This window comes from Xenopus tropicalis, chromosome 3, assembly GCF_000004195.4.
Source record: "Xenopus tropicalis strain Nigerian chromosome 3, UCB_Xtro_10.0, whole genome shotgun sequence".
Taxonomy (NCBI): domain Eukaryota; kingdom Metazoa; phylum Chordata; class Amphibia; order Anura; family Pipidae; genus Xenopus; species Xenopus tropicalis.
The window spans coordinates 40,248,890-40,268,135 of NC_030679.2; positions in this window are offsets into that span (position 1 = coordinate 40,248,890).

Here is a 19,246-nt window from a genome sequence, read left to right on the forward strand (position 1 = left end):
AACAGTGTTTTATTGGTGTAGACAAGAGGACCACTGGAAATACACCAGTTAAACAAAAAGGCCAGAAATATATTTCACTGAGCTTTATTTATATTACTTCAAGTAAAATGGTGCAAAATGCTTTTACATGACATCCCAAAACAGATCCATAACACGCACACATATATTTTTAAACTTTGACACAAAATAGCACAGTGCTGATGTCAGAATGTTCTTTTTGCTGTAAAGCATAACAGCTCGGTCATAATCTAATAATGGACAGTTTACAACCAGTCTCCAGTTTTACTGGATGTTATTAAAGAAGCTAACAGTGATGCTTGAACCCATTGAGCTTCTCCAGGAAGGGACTGTGCTACAGAATACTCCATGTCCAGTGGGAAAAAAATGGTCTGTTTGAAGTATTATTTTATCACAAGACATATGCAAAATGTGGGATAGACTTCTCTGTGAGCCGATGCAGATTAGAGAGGGAGACCTGGTATTGCCTGGCTCTGCCAACTCACTGGCATAAAGAAAATAAGACGTTAATGGTTTGTGGTTTTAGTCATACACTAGTTTAGCATATTTTTATATGTATAATGCCAAACATAAGGACAAACCAAAAGAGGAAATCCCACTTTTTAAAATATTATTAAAGTTAAAACAATATTTTATTAAATCCATTAAAAATACAAGGTTCTATCCCCTACAAAAATAGCCATAAGCTAAAACATCACTGCACCGCTCCAACACTCAAAACTACTGTGTTAGAGTTTATATATACACCCTACAGGGTTTCAGGGTGCTTTTTCAAAAGTCAAACATGTAGCATTAATCTTAGCCATCTTTCACTGAATCAATACTTGCAATATATCCAGCAAAATAGACTGCAATGAAAATAAGAGTTAGTAAAAAGATCTAATGTGCCAAGTGACACCACACTCCCTTGTAACTTATGTGTTTATGCCTACATGCCATGCTTTCCATGGTTGGCAAAAAAAAGCTAACCTTGGGTTTTGGACAGGGTACATTGTAGACATGTGTCAGATTGGGGTACCTGGGGCCCATTGGAAGACCTGAGCCAAGAAACAACCCTGCCAACCCAAAACTTCCCCGTCGCTGCAGACATACCTGAGCCTGAAGTTTAAATCCTGCGGTCCTGGTGGGCCAGTCCAACCCTGAAAAAAACTATGACATAAGCTCTAATGTTTACTTTTTATTTTGTCTAGTGGCCAACATTTTAGAAGTAGCTATACCCAAAGGACCTGCTAATAGTGGAAAGCATCTTAGGCACAATTCAGAGACAAAACATAAAACAATATCTAGTATATGTATTCCCCTGTTTCAGGCAAAATTAAGCCACTAACATTTGAAGCAACTGCAAATACTGTAGCTTAGGTCTGCATTTAAAATTGTTTAACAGTGATGACACTTCCGTTTATAATATAAAGTGAACATATAACAACATATGTGCATGAAGTTCTTCCCTATTGGTTGCATGGCCTGCAGTATGATCTGACCATTGGCCCAGAAGCTAAACTATTGGCTCATCTTAATTTGGCCCATTGTGCTGGTAGCCAAATAAAATTACCACTTGATTGGCAACCCCACCAAACAAGCAGATCTTGCATGTATGCCCAACATTAGCCAAGTTTTTTTTATAGATTAAATACAAGATGGCAAGAAAATTGACCTTCATAAGGCACACAGGCAAGTGTCAGTCACAACCAGTAAGCTATGCTGTCTGGACTTACTTTCAAGATTCAGTCAGCTATGGCTCCTCTTGCAATATAATTTATGTGAAGCAATTAACAGCTTACCATTAATTAGTAAGCAGCTATTTTCAATATGTCAATTCCACCTTACAAATGGCAAGCTAAGGTTAACCGTATTTTTTGCCCAGAAGGGATTATAGCTCCAGGAACTATAGGTTTAAAACAAAACAAAAAAAAACATTTCTATGGAAATGGAGGAAACCATAGGTTTCTTTTAACTGACAATAACCCTGATAATGTGATAATGTCTTAGGGATTGCCTACTGAAATTAAATATTATGAAACACTTATGGAAATGCTTTAATACTCAAATATCTTGACACTAGAAAACTATACAATATCAAAACAGTACTCCCCCAGTGCACGTGCCTCTGCTGCCTACCCCTAGGCCCTAAGGCTAACAGAGTTGAGGTTAAACCCTTACCTTCAGAACACTGTTAAATGTTGATGTGTTAATACAGCATAGGGTTAATTGGGCAAATAATCTGTATATTACTCTGACAATGCTGTAAAATGTCAACCTGTGTGACCAGGTGAAGAAAGGTTTCCGCTTATCCAAATAACAGAAATACTTGTTGAAGTCAGTCACAGAGCCATAATTAATCACTTTTGTTAAATGTTAAATGAGGATTATATTTTAGCTCCAAACAAATGTTCTATCTCAAAGTACTTTATAATTAGATATGTATCTTTACCTCAAGGGTATTCATTTATTTTGACATGTTGCAGATCATGGTAAATAATATCTAATGAAGCCTAATGTTTGATAATACATGAACACAAATAGGGTGAGATGCTATATATAGTAAAAATTATTTTAGGTGACAAAAAAACCTAAAGAACATAAAATGGTCTAAATGGTACACATTATATAGGGGAAAAGGGTATGAAATCAGCTGTGAGGAGGTTAAAGGATTAGTATGGTGCAGCTATTTAATTATTTACACATAGTTTCTGCACAGAAATTCAGCAGCAGGATTTTAATACAGTTTAATGTAATACAAAGGTATGCAGTGGGTTATTAAAATCTCAGGGATGGCCACATCCTGCCTGATGTTCCAGATAAAACACATAAGATGTGTAGACAGAATGTAGCACTACCTACAATACATCAAATGTTTGAGACTTTCAAGCAATATCAATTAATAGTATCAGAGGAACAATATGATATGGTGGTTATTACAGAAGCATGACAATTAGAGTCTATTGATTGGGCCTTAAATCTCAAAGGCTATTCAGTATTCAGGAAGGATAAACGGAATACTGATAACTCAATACAGAAACGTGTCTATAGAAAGCAGTCATTAAATTCACATGATTGAAATGAACAGACACACTCAGTTCATAGAAAAGTGGCCATAGTTTTAGAGCATAATTGCTGCTATTTCAGGGCAGCCATTATTAAAGTAGCAACTGATGTTCTTAGGTATATAAAAAAGTTCATAAATTAATGTCAGTAGTTAGATGTGCCAACTCCATATACCATATAAAGTCGCTTTCAATTGATCAAACCATACTTTTGCTGTTTTATTCCCCAGAGCACATACTATGTCTTCACACAGCGGTCAAGTAGTTACAGTGAATATAAATAGAATCATTAGTGCAAGTAGGCAATATGATAGGTAAAAATAGGAGTACTGTATGTATTTCACACAGATTTTTAAGTGTAGATTAGTTTAAAGCAACCCTCACCCATTTCGGTGTTGTAAGAGACTTTGGTGTAGACTGGAGAGTTCTAAAATAAACACATGCCTTTAAGGTTGTTTGTGACCTATAAAGGTCTAAGATAGATGTAATTGTCTCTTAATGCCAACAGCTAAAATTATGGTCTGATATTAGGTATTAGATGAAGTTTGTACTATAACAGTACTACAGCTCTAGAGGACCTGCTGCCTTACCTCTGTATCCATCTGGGTGGGCACTATATACTACAACACACTATTTCCTGAAGAGGTTCACAGCAAAATCGGCATTATGCTCACTTCTGATGGTCTTTAAAGAGCCACTATGGAAAGTTTCAGTACAACACAGGGGTCCTTAATGTTTCTGAACACTGATTAGTTTAGTTAGACAGTCAGTCTGCACTTCAATGCTTAGTTTTGCTAAACATCTCTAAGAGTAGCGTGTTATGGGCACTGAACAAGTAACATCAATTACGGGCACTCTCAGTTATATAATATTAGGAGCAGTGTCAGACAGACAGAGGTGCTTTGACTGCCACTGGTTTCTGCTGGCGGTTAAATTGCCCCATGTGCCATTGGCCTTACCCATACATCTGTCAACAAAACAAGGTCAGTGGTAAAGCATACATTGAATTAAAAATGCAAGATGAATTAAAATGTCATATCTGGGAAAGCGCAACATTGATAAGGTTGAAAACCTTATAGCAAAAACTTTATCCCACTTTATTCACCAAATTAAAGGGGGTTAATTATATTTCCCCTAAGGTGTAAATGCAAGAGCACTAAGGGGTGCAAGGGAGCTCCCCTTACTGCTCATTTAGACAGCACTTCTGCCAGGGGGAACACTGTAACTGTGCTGTGTACTTTACACCGGAAACAAAATCCAATGTGAGGTGCACAGAGCAGCCCCCTTGCACCTGCTTCCTAACTTGTGTGTCTGACTATTGAGCAAGTTACTGATTGAGCAAGTTAGTGAATTTTTTGTACTTAGTATTCAACCTTCTTGTAAATTACCCCTTAATTCTTCTCTACAATAATGGGCAATATGCCCCCTTATTTTGGTTTGTTAGTATGCCTCTTCAGTTGCAGACTGCATTTAAACCTAAATCATTGGTTATAATCACTGAAATAAAGCTCTGCAGTTTCACCAAGTCACCATGGAACAGCCACAGTGATAAAGCATGTTTCAGTTCACTATCCTTCCAAGACATAAGAATCTATTGAGGTACCATATACTAACATCAACAACATCTCCAGCAATGAAATATTCCCGTTACCAGAATTTTTTTTCTCCTGGCAAATAATAAATTAATTTTAAAGTGTGCTGCATAGTTAACCCCTCTCCGCAGTATGAACTGGGAATGCTATGTCACCATGCACATGATACAAACTAATAAAAATGTTCACAAAAGCAGCAATATGAACAGGGACTAATTTCCTGATCATCACTTAATGTGTCATTTTTGTTTGAAGGTGAACTGTCGTTTTCACTCTATGAAATGGAGTGTTTACAGACTCATTATGAGTTAGCTCATGAGGGATTTAGAGATTGTCTTACTACTAGATAAATCAATAGCACAATTCGCCTGTCATTTGATATGCTTTTGTAAAAGTATATATTACATTGCAATCTGATATCTCATAAGGACTTAAATTGAATTTTTTGACTAAAGTGGATATCAATCCTAAGATTCATATGCTGCCGACAGTAGTCTTTTAAACTGCTCTGCAATGGTCTCTGCAATTTTTATCCCAAAACTGTTTTTGTATCATGAAAAGATAATTTTTTAAATTATTTAAAAACCATTATACTGTAAAGAGTGTTAATTAACCAGGGTCAGACTGGCCAATCCCAGCAACAGAGAATCAGGCACCAGCCTAAAGCTGGCCATACATGCGCCGATATTATTGTACGAAACCTAGTTTCATACAATATTCAGTGCGTGTATGGCGGCTCAAGGAGACGACCGATATCGCAAAGGCTGGGGATATCGGTCGTCTTGTCAATCGGGCAGGTTAAAAGATTATGATCAGACGCCATTGAAGGCGCCCAAGCAAAATCTACGTTTAGGGCTGAATCGGCAGGTGGAAGTAGCATTTCTATTGTTTCTACCTCCATATCTGACGATTCAACCCTGAACCTCAATGGAGGGTGGGAACAATCCTTTCCAATGGTCGCACAAAAGATCGTTATTGCTACGTGTAAGGCCACCTTAAGAATATATCAATCAGCCCTTCCTGTTTCCGTCTCTGGCCTGTACAAAACCAATATAATTTAATAATATTAACTCTATTTAATGTTTGCTAGAGTAGGCCCTGAATCTGATGAATCCTGCGGGACCAGGATAACACTGGTTCTCCGGTGTGAAAATTAAACTATCTGGTTTCTTTATTATCAATGACACCAGCAATCAGGCAATAGTTTAAATAAAAGCCTGAAAGACAAACTGGGCCTGATTAAAAAATACATAATAAATATAATAATAACTATAAAAGTTCAGCCAGACAAGCAGTCTGCTTACTGGTTGCTGTGGTATCTGACACTGGTAACTAGATAGGATTTTAATATTAGGTAGGAGAGGGGTGCAAGAGAAGATCAAATAATTCATAAACCACAACCTGTGCAGGGATGCTAAAGGTTAGTTTTCCAGTGAACCTTACCTTTAAAAACACTTTACTGCATGTGAAATTATTAGGCTGAATTACTGCTATTTTGTCACACACAAATGAGATTTCTATAAGCTGTTTACCCCATTGTGTCGTTGTGCTTTATTCTTTTCCATCAGAATAGACTCTGCAAGCTTCTGGGATCATAGAAGGGCCTTTTATGTTTTTCCCAAATGCCTCATCACAAGTGTATTATTAGAGCATTCAAAAAATGCTGCTTTGCAATAATATCTGTGTTGGGAGCTGCTGGGATGTATTTATAAAGCTGCATTTCACGCTGAAGCATAATATTCCTTCCTTTTTCCACCACAAAAAAAATGTAGTGCAGTATAATTAGAGTGTAACATCCCTGGGGCTAAGCTCTGCTTTTGTATGAATTTATATTTATATCATGTTCAGGTGTTTAAAAAGCCTACTCAACTGTTGTAATTAACTCTAAATTATTAAATGAAAAATGTAGGAGTAATTTATAAATGGGTGGCAAGGTGCAATATGTAATAAAATAAGCACCCAGAATGCATTTGCCACCCCCCTAGGTACCTTAAGGTGCAAATCTTTGCTCTCCCACAAGGAATCACAACTATTCCCTAAATGGTACATTCAGGGCTTAAAGGTGAACCACCTCTTTAACTGATCCAAGGGCTGGTCCAAATGCCATCTTGACATTTTTTCCCCCTGTGAAGCAAACTGAAAATACTGTAGCTTAAGATGGGTTTTTGCCTACTCTGGCTCTATTAGCAGTTAGTCGTGTTTATTCAGCTGAAAAGATGGAACATGATGGAAATGTGTCTTTTCTTCAACCTAAGTTACGGTTACTATGAATAATTTTTCAATCATATCCAACAACTGTCTAGAGGCACAAGGTGTATCTGTACTAAATGCCTGCTCAAGTAAGCATAAAATACAGGGTTGTCTTACGTCAATGCGCCTTTCAATATGGCTCAAGGTGCAGAACACAGCTTGCAAAGCACTATGGGTAGATACAAGAGCTTTATAGTGTGATGCTCTAAGGGGGAGATTTATCAAAGTTCTAATTTGATCTTTTTTTTAACCTCAGAGGGGAAAAAATATCAAGATGGCATTCGGACTAGAACACCCAAAAAAACTTGAATTTAAAACTTTGCCATCTTAATGCTTGCAATTTTATATAAAAGTCAACGGGGAGTTGTCCTAGGCAAAGTCAAGCCATATTTTCAATTTGAGATTTTCGAGTTTTTAGAAACAAATTCAAGTCCATAGGTGTAGGTGCTCTTTGCATCTCATTCCAGTACTTGTGCCAGAGTCCAGACCATACATAAACGAGCCCTATAGTGTTTTAAAACTTTTTGTTCTTTTAACACAGTAGCACCAAGGCTAACTTGTGAACTCTGCACATTACATGGTGATACACGGTGAGTTATGCATTCTAATGCTATCTAATTTAAGTATAAAACATATAACAAGTATTATTATAATTATTAAACTTCATTGCTTTTATCACAGTTTCTTTATACACTGTATTAGAAGCACAAACAGCTGACTTAATAAAAAGGGGCTCCATGAAAAGAATAGAAAAAATCATTTTCAAAAAATTGTTTTAGTCCAGTAACCGTTTTCTGCAGAGCACATGTCCTACCGTCTGGATCTCCAAAGTCCACAGTCCCTTTGACTTGGGAGAAAAACCAAAGGGTCTCCTGAGTCAGGTCACTAAATCCTGTAAATTATGAATGCAAAACATTAAAGGAATACTGTCATGAGAAAACATGTTTTTTTTCAAAATGCATCATTTAATAGAGCATGAACTGGTCTTTATTGTGTACCTTTTAAAAAAATATTTTACAAGATTCAAGATACCCTGATAGGCAAAGTAACTCTCGAAACCAGACTGCATATTAATTGTTCACTTATTACATTACAGTATTTCCTCTTTATACCAACCTTTTTTAGCTCTACCTTCGCACATATTTAAAAAAACAAAAACACAATCATATTATGAAGGGTAGTGACTTCTAAACAATATGCTACACAGTTACAGAGGCGCATAGACTTGTTTTAATCTAGATTCAAATAAGGTGATTGCTTGGCTAAACTTTTAACGCTGCTAGGTTGCAATAGTTGCACAGCAAAAGTGCAAACACACAATCGTTACCAAGTATTTATGGCATATTTTACAATAAGTAAGTAGATTCCCCATAAGAATATATGCAATATCTGCTTACCTGGTATCATTTTTCCTGAGAATTTAATAATCCTTTCCGAGAGCAGTTCTGCTGCTGAAATGCTTCTATTGCCTAGCTGCCTAGCTATCTCTGTGCTGGCTGAGCACAATGGTGGCTTCATTAAAGAGTCGTTCAATTGGAGCCAGTACCCCGCACATCAGAGAACTATGAAGGCCTCTAGTCACATACTTTGTCTCTGGAAAATATTCATTAGAATACTAATAGAGTTGACTACAAAGTCCTTAAGTTTTAATAGAGTACAGTTCCCACACAAAAAGAACCTGAGGTGCTAATAAAAGATTCTGAAGGCCAAGAGATCCTTCATTGTATTTTTTTAAGTAAAACTTGAGATAATGAGTGGAAGATAGGAGAATCCTTGATGGAGAAAGGAGTAATAAATGGGGTTGTAGCAAGTAATGTCAGTTTGCAGCAAGATGGCCAGCAGAGTATTGTCATTGTGGGAGGGCTTGGGCATAATTGTGGTGTGGCAAAGCAGATCAGGGGCATGACCATGGGCACAAGGGGAATTTTTTCTCACTGGGGCCTCATGTAACTTGTTGGAAAGGCCCACCGCCCAGGGGCCCAGGTGGGCAGTGGACTAGTTCTCCTTGGGGAAGTATAAGTCCCCATAATGACTTATGGTGGTCCCGACAATACTGGCCAAAAATTTCTTGTACAAAATGACTGAACTGAGCTTGGGCAAAGTACCAGTGCTAGCCAAAAGTTATTTCAGCCAAGCACTGTCTGTGTTGCTATACAAATTCCTTACTGGGGGTTTAGCAATCAAACAGGGGGAATATACTAATTCTTATATAAGACACATTGCCACAAGGCAACCATGCAATTACCACCAGTTACAACTGACTTTCTGTACGTACTCTCGCCCACCAGTGTCCAGTGCCAGCCCTAGTTTTAAAGCCCCCTTTTCTTATAATGCAGCATTTTAAAAAAGTGCATGGGCATCGACATATCCTGCCTTTCAATTATACTGTGTTTAAATGTTATTGCAATGTCCTAGGCAATAAGAAGAGCAAGAGTGCCCTCCCCTGACTCCTGAACAGTAATACAGATTCCTGGAAAAAACAAAATGTCATTGGTAAATATTTACAAAAATAATATAGTGGTAATAACTTAACTGATATCAACTTATTAGATAATTTGATCATTAAAATAGCATAAAAAATTGCATAAAAAAGCATTAGCAGAATTGCAAAATGCTTGTAATTTAATGATATTTATATAGATTAAATCTTCAGGAAATAATCCTCCTTGAAACATAAATTCAGCAGTTATATTTAAATCTATTTATTTGTATCAACTGAATCCTGCACTATTACTACTGGAAAAAAATACCAGCCATCCTATACATTTATTATTTTTCCCTAACAATAACATTGCCATCAAGCACCATTTTTACCAACTTGGCTGGTAAAATATCCTTCAGATGCTTTGTTTCTCTGGAAGGCCAATCTAACATTTCCCCTTTCTGCCTCTCTCTCTCTCCAGTGGTCACTTATGACTTACTATGGACTAAGGGCTTGATTTAATAATTATTACTATTGGAGGGGGTAAATCTAAATCAGTGGTTTTAAAATTGTGGTGATGCCTCCTTTAGGGACAAAGAGCAGGTGGTAGGAACATAACCTGAAGGCCCATTAAAGGAACAGTAACACCAAAAAATGAAAGTGTATAAAAATAATTAATATATTATATACTATTGCTCTGCACTAGTAAAAGTTGTGTGTTTTCTTCATAAACACTACTGCAGTTTATATAAATACCCTGCTGTGTAGCCATGGGGGCAGCCATTTAAATTGAAAAAAGGAGAAAAGGCACAGGTTACTAAGCAGATAACAGATAAGTCGCAGATTCCCATTGTATTCTACACAGTTTATCTGGTATCTTCTTATGTAACCTGTGCCTTTTCTCCTTTTTTCAATTTAAATGGCTGCGCCCATGGCTACACAGCAGCTATTTCTGTTACCTATAGTAGTCTTTCTGAAGCAAACACGCAACTTTTACCAGTACAGGGCAACAGTACATTATATTTTAATTATTTTAAAACATTTTTATTTTTTAAGGTGAGATTTGTGGACAGTGAGGTTAATTTATTAATATAGGTGCTAAATTGTACAGGTGCAGTTGCAAATAGCAATCAGTTTCATTCTCTTATTTGGAGCAGACTGTTCAAACCAAATTGCTAATTGGTTGCTTATTGACAGATGTAACTTTTGCAATTGGGCACCTATGGTAGAAAATGATCCCTTATGCCTATTCAATCTGCTTGATAGCACATCTCAAAATGTTGGTTCTATTTAGGGTGAAGACAAACTGAGCTACAAGTAGCAGCTACTTTTTCACAGCTACTAAACTCCAGAAATGCCCTTCCATAGACAATAGAGTCTCTATAGATGCCTCTGCTAATACACATGTAGAGACAGTTATCAGTAAATGATCAGCGTTGTCTATTTTAGTAGCTGCTACTATCCAGTTGATACGTTCGTCATTTCTTTTACAGTAATGGTATGAGGCTGCATATTAACCTCAGTGCTTCCAATTCCGCACCCAGTACACTATGGGGCCTATTTATTATGCTGTGTAAAATGAAATTCGCCCAAAAAAAAAACTGTGTAAAAAGCTGTGTAAAATAAATTGTTAATTTTGCTGTCCTAATACCAGTCCTTATTTAACGTAAGTTCTGGCAGGAGAAAAAATGCATAAAAAAGTTAAATTTTTGCGCTGACGTGTGCCGAATTTTGATGCTGTTTTTTACACAGCATAATAAATAGGCCCCTATGTCTTCTGTAAATGCAATGTATATAAATGAAGTGTGAAAAGAGCACTATGAGGGTCAAACTGCCCATGCAAAAATAGTTCAACTCGCTTTACAGATTTGGTCACCTGTGTTCAGTGTCAAATCTTGCTGACAATCAGAATCTAAGGGGTCCTAAGCAGACTCATAGCGAGAGGAACTCATGAATGCACCGCCACAGTCCTTTTCCAACAAGATTTTTAAACCAGATATTAGTCAGCCATCGGTAGGAGCCCACACACAGGCCATTAAGCTGTCCACTGGGGTTTCTGTTTCACTAGTCTACAAGCTAAATGCAAAATATAATATTTTCTTAATTCATTCTCTGTTTGTCTACATATGATTTTTACTGCTTTCTGACATTTGACCCATTTGCCTCTGTGCAGATATACCATTCCATTAAATTCTGAAGAAACAACAGGCATCCTGTAAAGATACCTGGAGGGCAGTGGGGACACCGTTGCCTTAAAGGAACAGTAACACCAAAAAAATTAAAGAGTTTTAAAGTAAAAGAAATATAATGTACTGTTGCCCTGCACTGGTAAAAGTTGTGTATTTGCTACAGTAACACTACTATAGTTTATATATAATAAGCTGCTGTGTAGCCATGGGGGCAGCCATTCAAGCTGGAAAAAAGGAGAAAAGGCACAGGTTACATAGCAGATGTATGTATGTATATGTATGTATGTATGTATGTATATTTTTATTTATAAAGCGCTACTTATGTACGCAGCGCTGTACAGTAGAATACATTAATACAAACAGGGGGTTAATAAGATAATAGATAAATACAAAGTATAACAATAAATACAAATAAATACAAGATACAGTAACAGTTGCAATAAGTTAAGAGTCAAAGGCAGCAAGAGGATGGAGGTCCCTGCCCCGTAGAGCTTACAATCTATATGGGAGGGTAACTTACAGACACAATTAGGCAAATATAAGTGCTGTAGGTCACAGTGGGTGACAGTACAATATAAGTGCTGATTCCCAGATCAGGTGCTGGGCGAGTGCTCCAAAAGGTAGTCTTTTAGTTTGGTTTTAAAAAGACTGGGGGAGGATTCTCTCCGGAGGAAATCAGGGAGGGCATTCCAGATGTAAGGGGCAGCAAGGGAGAAGGATTTAAGGCGGGAAACCGCAGTAGTAGTGGGGGGCGCAGCCAAACGGTTGCTCTGCGAGGAACGAAGGAGTCGGCCAGGGACGTACAGAGACACAAGGGAAGAGATGTAGTGAGGAGCAGAGGAATGGAGGGCTTTGAAAGTTAAGAGAAGAAGTTTGTAGGATATTCTTTGTTTGATAGGAAGCCACGATAAGGCCTTTAGCAGGGGAGGGGCCTGAACTCTCCTGGATGAGAGGAGGAGAATTCTGGCAGCAGTATTTAATATAGACTGTAGGGGGGAAAGATGGGAGTTAGGGAGGCCGGTTAATAGCAGGTTGCAGTAGTCCAGTCGGGATAGGATGAGGGCATGCATGAGCAGCCTAGCTGTTGCAGTAGAGAGAAAGGGACGGATTTTGGCAATATTGGCAGATAACGGATAAGCTCTGTAGAATACAATAGTGTTTTATCTGTTATCTGCTAAGTGCCTGTGCCTTTTCTCCTTTGAATGGCTGCCCCCATGGCTACACAGCTGCATTCTTTATATAAACCATAGTAGTGTTTCTGAGACAAACACACCAGTTGTACCAGTGCAGAGCAGCAGTACATTATATTGGAATTTCTTTTATACACTTGAATTTTTTGGTGTTACTGTTCCTTTAACTATGGGGGCGCTTGCCACCTCCCTCCATGCGTTCCTCACGATGCAAAATTCAAATATTTAAAGGGGCCGTGCACTATTTTAAATTGCCCAATGTAGGTTCAGTTTTACTTGTTCCTTGGTGTGTTTCCTTGCTTGATTCCTGTGTTTGATCTGTGCCTAGCCTTGACCTTGCCTGTACTGACCCTTTTCCCTGCTCTTAGACTACCTTTCCTGGATTCCAATTTTATACCTCGCTCCTAGTACGGTTTGACCTCGGACCTTTGTGACTTTTTCTCCTCTCCCTGTATACCAAAATACGCTTTGTTCCCTTGCCTGCCCAGAATGATTGCCTTGGTTCTCTCACATTAAGTCCTGGTGGCATCCGAGTAGCGGAGGTCTCCTCCCAAAGTGAAAGGCGACTGTTATAGGAAGAGTAAGCTCAGACCGGAATCTTGGTGTTCTTTATGGGTTTTGGGATACTGTGCGTGACACATCCAAAACAAGCACTATGGCAGTTCTCACTTAAATGTATTAAGGCTCAAGTACAGAGAAGTACTGTTCTGCAAAGCTTGCCTTTCTTTGCCACCTCTACACTAGTCCCTTTATCTGACAAATCTTAGGGCACATTCACTTACCCAGACACAGTGAGCAATTTTTGGCACAATCGCTATGTTTTTTTCCCCACAATGCTCCGTTTTTTGGTGGATGCAATAAAGGCTTTGGATTGGATGCAGTTGTGCTGTGCCTGAATCAACTGCGCTGCGTCCAAGTCTTCAAAATGGATGCAACTGTATGTGCACTTTCTTGCAAATTAGATGCAGTCTGCCTGCCTTCATTTCTGGTGTTTGCTTGCGGCATCCAAATTATGTCTGTGCTCAGTTCTTTAGCTGCATGTGCTGTGTCTGTTGACACCGGGTACTGAGAGAACCCTGGAGCTACCTGGTCAGAAAGTGTAGATAGTTCTAGGGTTCACACAGCATTGTGATTATAGTATTCTTTATGACTTATTTTTTTGTCTGTGAAAATTTGGCTATATATTTATATTTGGGTGTCTCTACATGCCAAATAGTTTGTTAAATATATGCATATTGGGAATCAAACTATTCAGTATACCCCTTGCATTCATATTTAGAATGTTTTATGTTCATTATGAAATATGGAGCACATCATGGGGTGAAAATCAAGCTTTGAGACAATTTGCACAAGTGAGAGCACAACATTTTTAAAAAAACATCTGAGTGCAAATGAAATTCAAAATTCTGCTGGCTCTGCAATAATAAACTTCCTTGTGTTCCCCAAACAAACAACTATAAAGACAGCTCCTTGGACAAAGCATACTTAGATGGGCTGGCAGCCAAGGCTGCTCCTCCAATGCTGCCCCCCTTGACCCCCCACGCTTACCTTTACAGAGGCTATATCACTAGTGTAGAGAGCGATTTTAAAACCCGGAAATGCGGCTCTTAAAGTTACCAGGAGTGTATTTTTGCCACCCCTGGTAACTTTGGGGGTCCTACTGCCTGAGGCCTCATGGTAGCAGTGCCCCTGGCTGGCAGGACATACTTGGTCCCCCAGCCTTTAATGACAGGTACAGCATGGCCGCAAACATTTCATAACAGACACAGTGGGGCCCCCAGCATTTCATGACAGGCACAGCATGGCCCCCAGCATTTCAAAACAATAAACATATCAGCAATTTACTTGTGTTGAAAATTTTGCACCATTTAAGAAATAACAGAGTTTCTCTTGCTTCCCCTGTGTGCCCTCAAGGAAAAATTGTATTTTTGATTTTTAACTATAGACCACTTTTAAAGGCACAGAATACACCCCCTTTCACCAGGAGCGCAATAAACAGGGCTTGTGCTGAACATTTTTTGCCAACTGTTTTAATTGAGAAATATCCATGGTTTCTGTTATTTCTGGCACTAAACAAGAATATGAAGCCAATTTCATTATAGCACTTCCCAGAATAAGTTTAAAAGAGCTCCTACTTAAATACTGCTACTTGGGGAGGTTTATCTGTTTACAGGTATGTAGGGACCCATAGGGTTAAGCTCCCTATGGTGTTATCCCCTATCTTTATGTAATCTGTATTGTTATAGGGCAGAGCCCTCTGATCTCAGGTTACTGTTATTAGGCTGCCCTCTATAGGTTTAGCCCAGGTTGACCACTCCCCTTGGCAGACTATATAGTGTCTTGCACAAGGAAGTGTCTTCCTCTTTGGCTGCTGTTCTCTCAGGCTGCATGTCATCGGGCCTGAGACACACGGTCTCAGTAAAGAGAACTGCCAGTATTGTAAGTCGGGGACAGGGCCCCGTGAATGAGAACTAGCCAGCACAGACAGGTTTACTTATAGCACCCTCTAGGAGTGGTGAGAGTAGTCAGATTATTTAGCAAGGGCAGTCAATAGCCCCAACCAGGAGTTGTAAAAGGGTTTAGTTCACCCCGGCTCTGTAGTCGTTCTTTAGGGACCGGTTTTATTAGACGTCAGGTACCAATGTTAGGAGCTCTCCCCTGGACCACAGTCGGCCGGAACACTCCCTTCTGAAAGGTCTATATCTCAGGTGTCAACTAATCCTCTGTGCATCCTCCAAGTGGGTTATTCTGTGCCTAAGTGTCACCTTTGTATTATCCACGGTGACCACACATTCTATACTGCTGTGTCTGTGAGTATACCCTGCTGCACTATTAAGTTGTGCCTTTGTCTAATAAACTTGTACCATAGTTAATAAGCAAGAATCCTCTGGCGTCCATTATTCTCTATTTGCACTACACACCTCAGCTAGTTGTAGTTCAACTACACCCTCAGCTCCATCTAATTCTCCCATATAGCGGAGGCTCACCCCTTTGTATTAAGTGTCGCAATGTAACCCATGCTCATATTATCACTACTAGCCTGGGTTTGGTAAATTGGGTCAGAAAAGCGTTACATTTATGGCGCCCAACGTGGGGCCCGAAGGGTTAAATTCATTTTGAAAATTTCGGAGCCATTACCTGAGGGGCTGAGTAAAAGTGTGTGTGTTGCTTTAAAACTTGCTGACAAGCACTGCCGGACGCGTTAGGCAAAAGGCGCCGCAGTCCTGATCGTAATCCCTGATAACTAATTGGCCGTGGGTTCGGGCTTGAGGATTCCCCCCCGTGTAATCCCATTGGCCGGCGGAACTATCAATCACCGCCCCTAGAATTTGGCGCTCTTTTCCTACGAAATCCCGCGAGAGGCGGGTTGTTTGTGAGATTTGGCGGCCATTTTCCGTGACACTGACGTCACGGCGGCCATCTTGTGCCTCTCACTTGCATAGGAAAGAGACGCGTGAGAGAGAGCTCCTGCTGGTAAAGTTTGGATAAGCGGCTGCTTCCATTCTACACCAACCATTTAACTTCCCTCTATTGTGCACTTGCCTTATTGCTGCTCCATCGGCATATAGAGGAAGGTCCGTGCCCTACCAGAAACGCGGCTGCGTCTGGACTTAAGGCCGGATAATATTGCCAAACATACCTGTACCTACCTTCTGTGCGGCTGCCAGGAGAGTCGGTCGGCAAATAAAAGTTCCCCCGGGAGAACCAGGACTCGCGGCTGCGACCTGGATATACTGACCGGGAAGGAAAAGCATAAAAAGTGAGTACTACCCGCGGCTGCGGAATACTCCTGATACGGCATAAGAACCGGATTCACGGCTGTGACCGGATACTACTGTCTGCTAAATCAGATCCCTATAACAGTCTGAAGATTGACCCCAGGGCGCGCCTTAAAGAGGCCATAGGCGTTTGGGATAAACTGCGCAAAGGGTCTGATCATTATTGCTGCGGTTGCCAGACAGCATACTCTGTGAACTGCAAAATTGTGCCTTTAAAGATGGCTGACCATGCCAGTCCCCGCTCACTGACCCCGGACACCCTGGGCAGTGATACAACCTCTATACCTTCCCAGTCTCAACGCTATGTGTGGCTGGGCACGTTTGGGGAGCGCACCACCGAGGATGGTAGCGTAGTGGTGGAGCCTTACTGTGAATGTTGTGGACAGGTCATACTTCAAGCCTGGAAGGAACTGGAGATCCGCTGCCCATTCTGTAAGTCGCGCTGTTGGGCAAAACCCCTACAGAGAGCGCAGGGACCATTTGTCCAAGGTGGCGCGGTGGGACTTGACATACCCAGGCCTATTACTCCTGCTCCCACTGATATTCTGACTATTAAAACTGAAAGTGTTCCTATTAAGGTTACACAGGACATTGATACCAAGTCTGATAGCTCAGAGGAGGAAAGACTGGATTCCGTTTCAGTGACTGCCTCCCAAGCCATATATCCTCAGGAGCCTGTGATTCCTGTTAAAAGTCAAACTCCTCCAGATCAAGTAGGTGTATCCAAAGCAGAGGAAAACCTGCGATTACTGCTACTAGGGGTGGGTAGGGGTAGATCAAAATCCAACACCCCTGAAAAGGAGAGCGTGGCGTCTTCTCATTCCTCAGGGAGTGCCGTTTTTTTAAGTGGTATGTCACAAAGACGGGGCCACCGACCTGACTGGGCCCACATGACCTTTGGGCCGCTGCCTAGACGTTCTCTACCAGAAGGACAGAAGGGACCAGAATCTCCAAAGGAGTCTGAGTTATTATCAAATGACCCACCAGGTTGGCCAGTTGTACCACCGCCACCCCATGCCGTGAACAAAAACACCTCTTGTTGGGTTGCCCCAGGGAGGGCAGACTCAGAGAAATTTCGCTCTGTATCTAGAGTGCAGAGACTGATCAACGAAAAAGTATTCCAGCAGTGGGGTTTCTACATGCCATACGCCCCAGAGTGGGTATACGATGAGGTGGAAGCCCATGTTGATGAGTGGTTATATGGGGAATTGATCCGTCGGGAGGCCCTGATCCCCTCCTACACCAAAATGCAAAGCGGAGAACCCAAGATGCCGAGTACTTATCAAATATTGCCAGAGAGTGGTGGTTCGGACGAACCATACTGAAACACGGAGTTCATTCGTGTGGGAAGTTTCAAGATGACCGAAATTTCGCCTTGCTGTCAAATCTTCCTTCAGGAGGGAAGACGGACAAACCACACCCTGCCTATTATGTGTCCTACCGAGTGACCAAGGAGAAGTACGACAGGAACCTCCATTAGGTAGGAAAACCCCATGCCGGTCTGGATCTTCATCCCAGATGGGATTTTTCCCCGGGTGGGAGGTGGGTTGTTAGTTCCCTAAAGTTAAAGGGTAAAACACCCACCGTTTTGGGCACCTCTAAAAAGACTGCCGGTTTGCCGCCATGGAGTGTGACCCCATCCTGCAGTTATGTCCACAGTGATGGACTTGTTTTTCTCCTTTTAAGTTTGGAACTCTCCACATTCCGTCAGGAGAGACTGTGAAGTTTGTAAAAAGTTGGGTGAACAATAAAAAAAGACTGCTGCGCCCCATCCCACTTCAACTTCTATTTTCATCTACCTCATCTAAGGGTGGAACCCATTGCCTAATCCACACCTACGGAGTGCATGTCGAGAGATCCATGAACACTGGGTTAGGGGGGAAGGCCTGGACTTAATAAAGTTGGTGGGTGGGAGTGTGCCACAGTTTAAATTGTGCCCAATAACAATTTCTTTACAGCCAAGCAAAGTGCCTGGAGACACCTGAGTGAAGGCAGGATCGTTTCCATGTGTAAGTGTGTGCCTGAGCACCCCTGTAGTGGTCAGGAAGGTGACTCAAGATTTGCTCTAAGTATTGTGCCTGTCATACCTCTGTTGCAGAGTCAGATGGTATGTCATGGATCTATAAGTAAAGTGCCTGAGTGATCTATTATGACACTCATGATTGTATATGGTTTACAGTAACGTAACTAGCAACGAAACAGTTAATATTTTGTTTAAATCAAAATTCTGTTACAGCTAAGAAGGTGCCTGGGAACCTGTACTTCAGGAGCATTTCCCATGTGTGCACTGGAGTGATCCTACAGGACACTCAAAGTGTATATGATTCAATACAAGTTGCTGTATGTGCCTAATCTTTTCCTTGCAGATATCCAATGTACCGGATACTCCTCAGGAGAGGGTATCAGAAATGGATGTATGGATACTGTATTTTTGCACTAAATCAATGCACTACTGTTATTGCTTGAAAAGTGTACTTAATGTTATTTACCATTGCCGGGTCGGAATGGATTCTTCCCCCGGGTGAATGTAGGGACCCATAGGGTTAAGACCCTATGGTGTTATCCCCTATCTTTATGTAATCTGTATTGTTATAGGGCAGAGCCCTCTGATCTCAGGTTACTGTTATTAGGCTGCCCTCTATAGGTTTAGCCCAGGTTGACCACTCCCCTTGGCAGACTATATAGTGCCTTGCACAAGGAAGTGTCTTCCTCTTTGGCTGCTGTTCTCTCAGGCTGCATGTCATCGGGCCTGAGACACACGG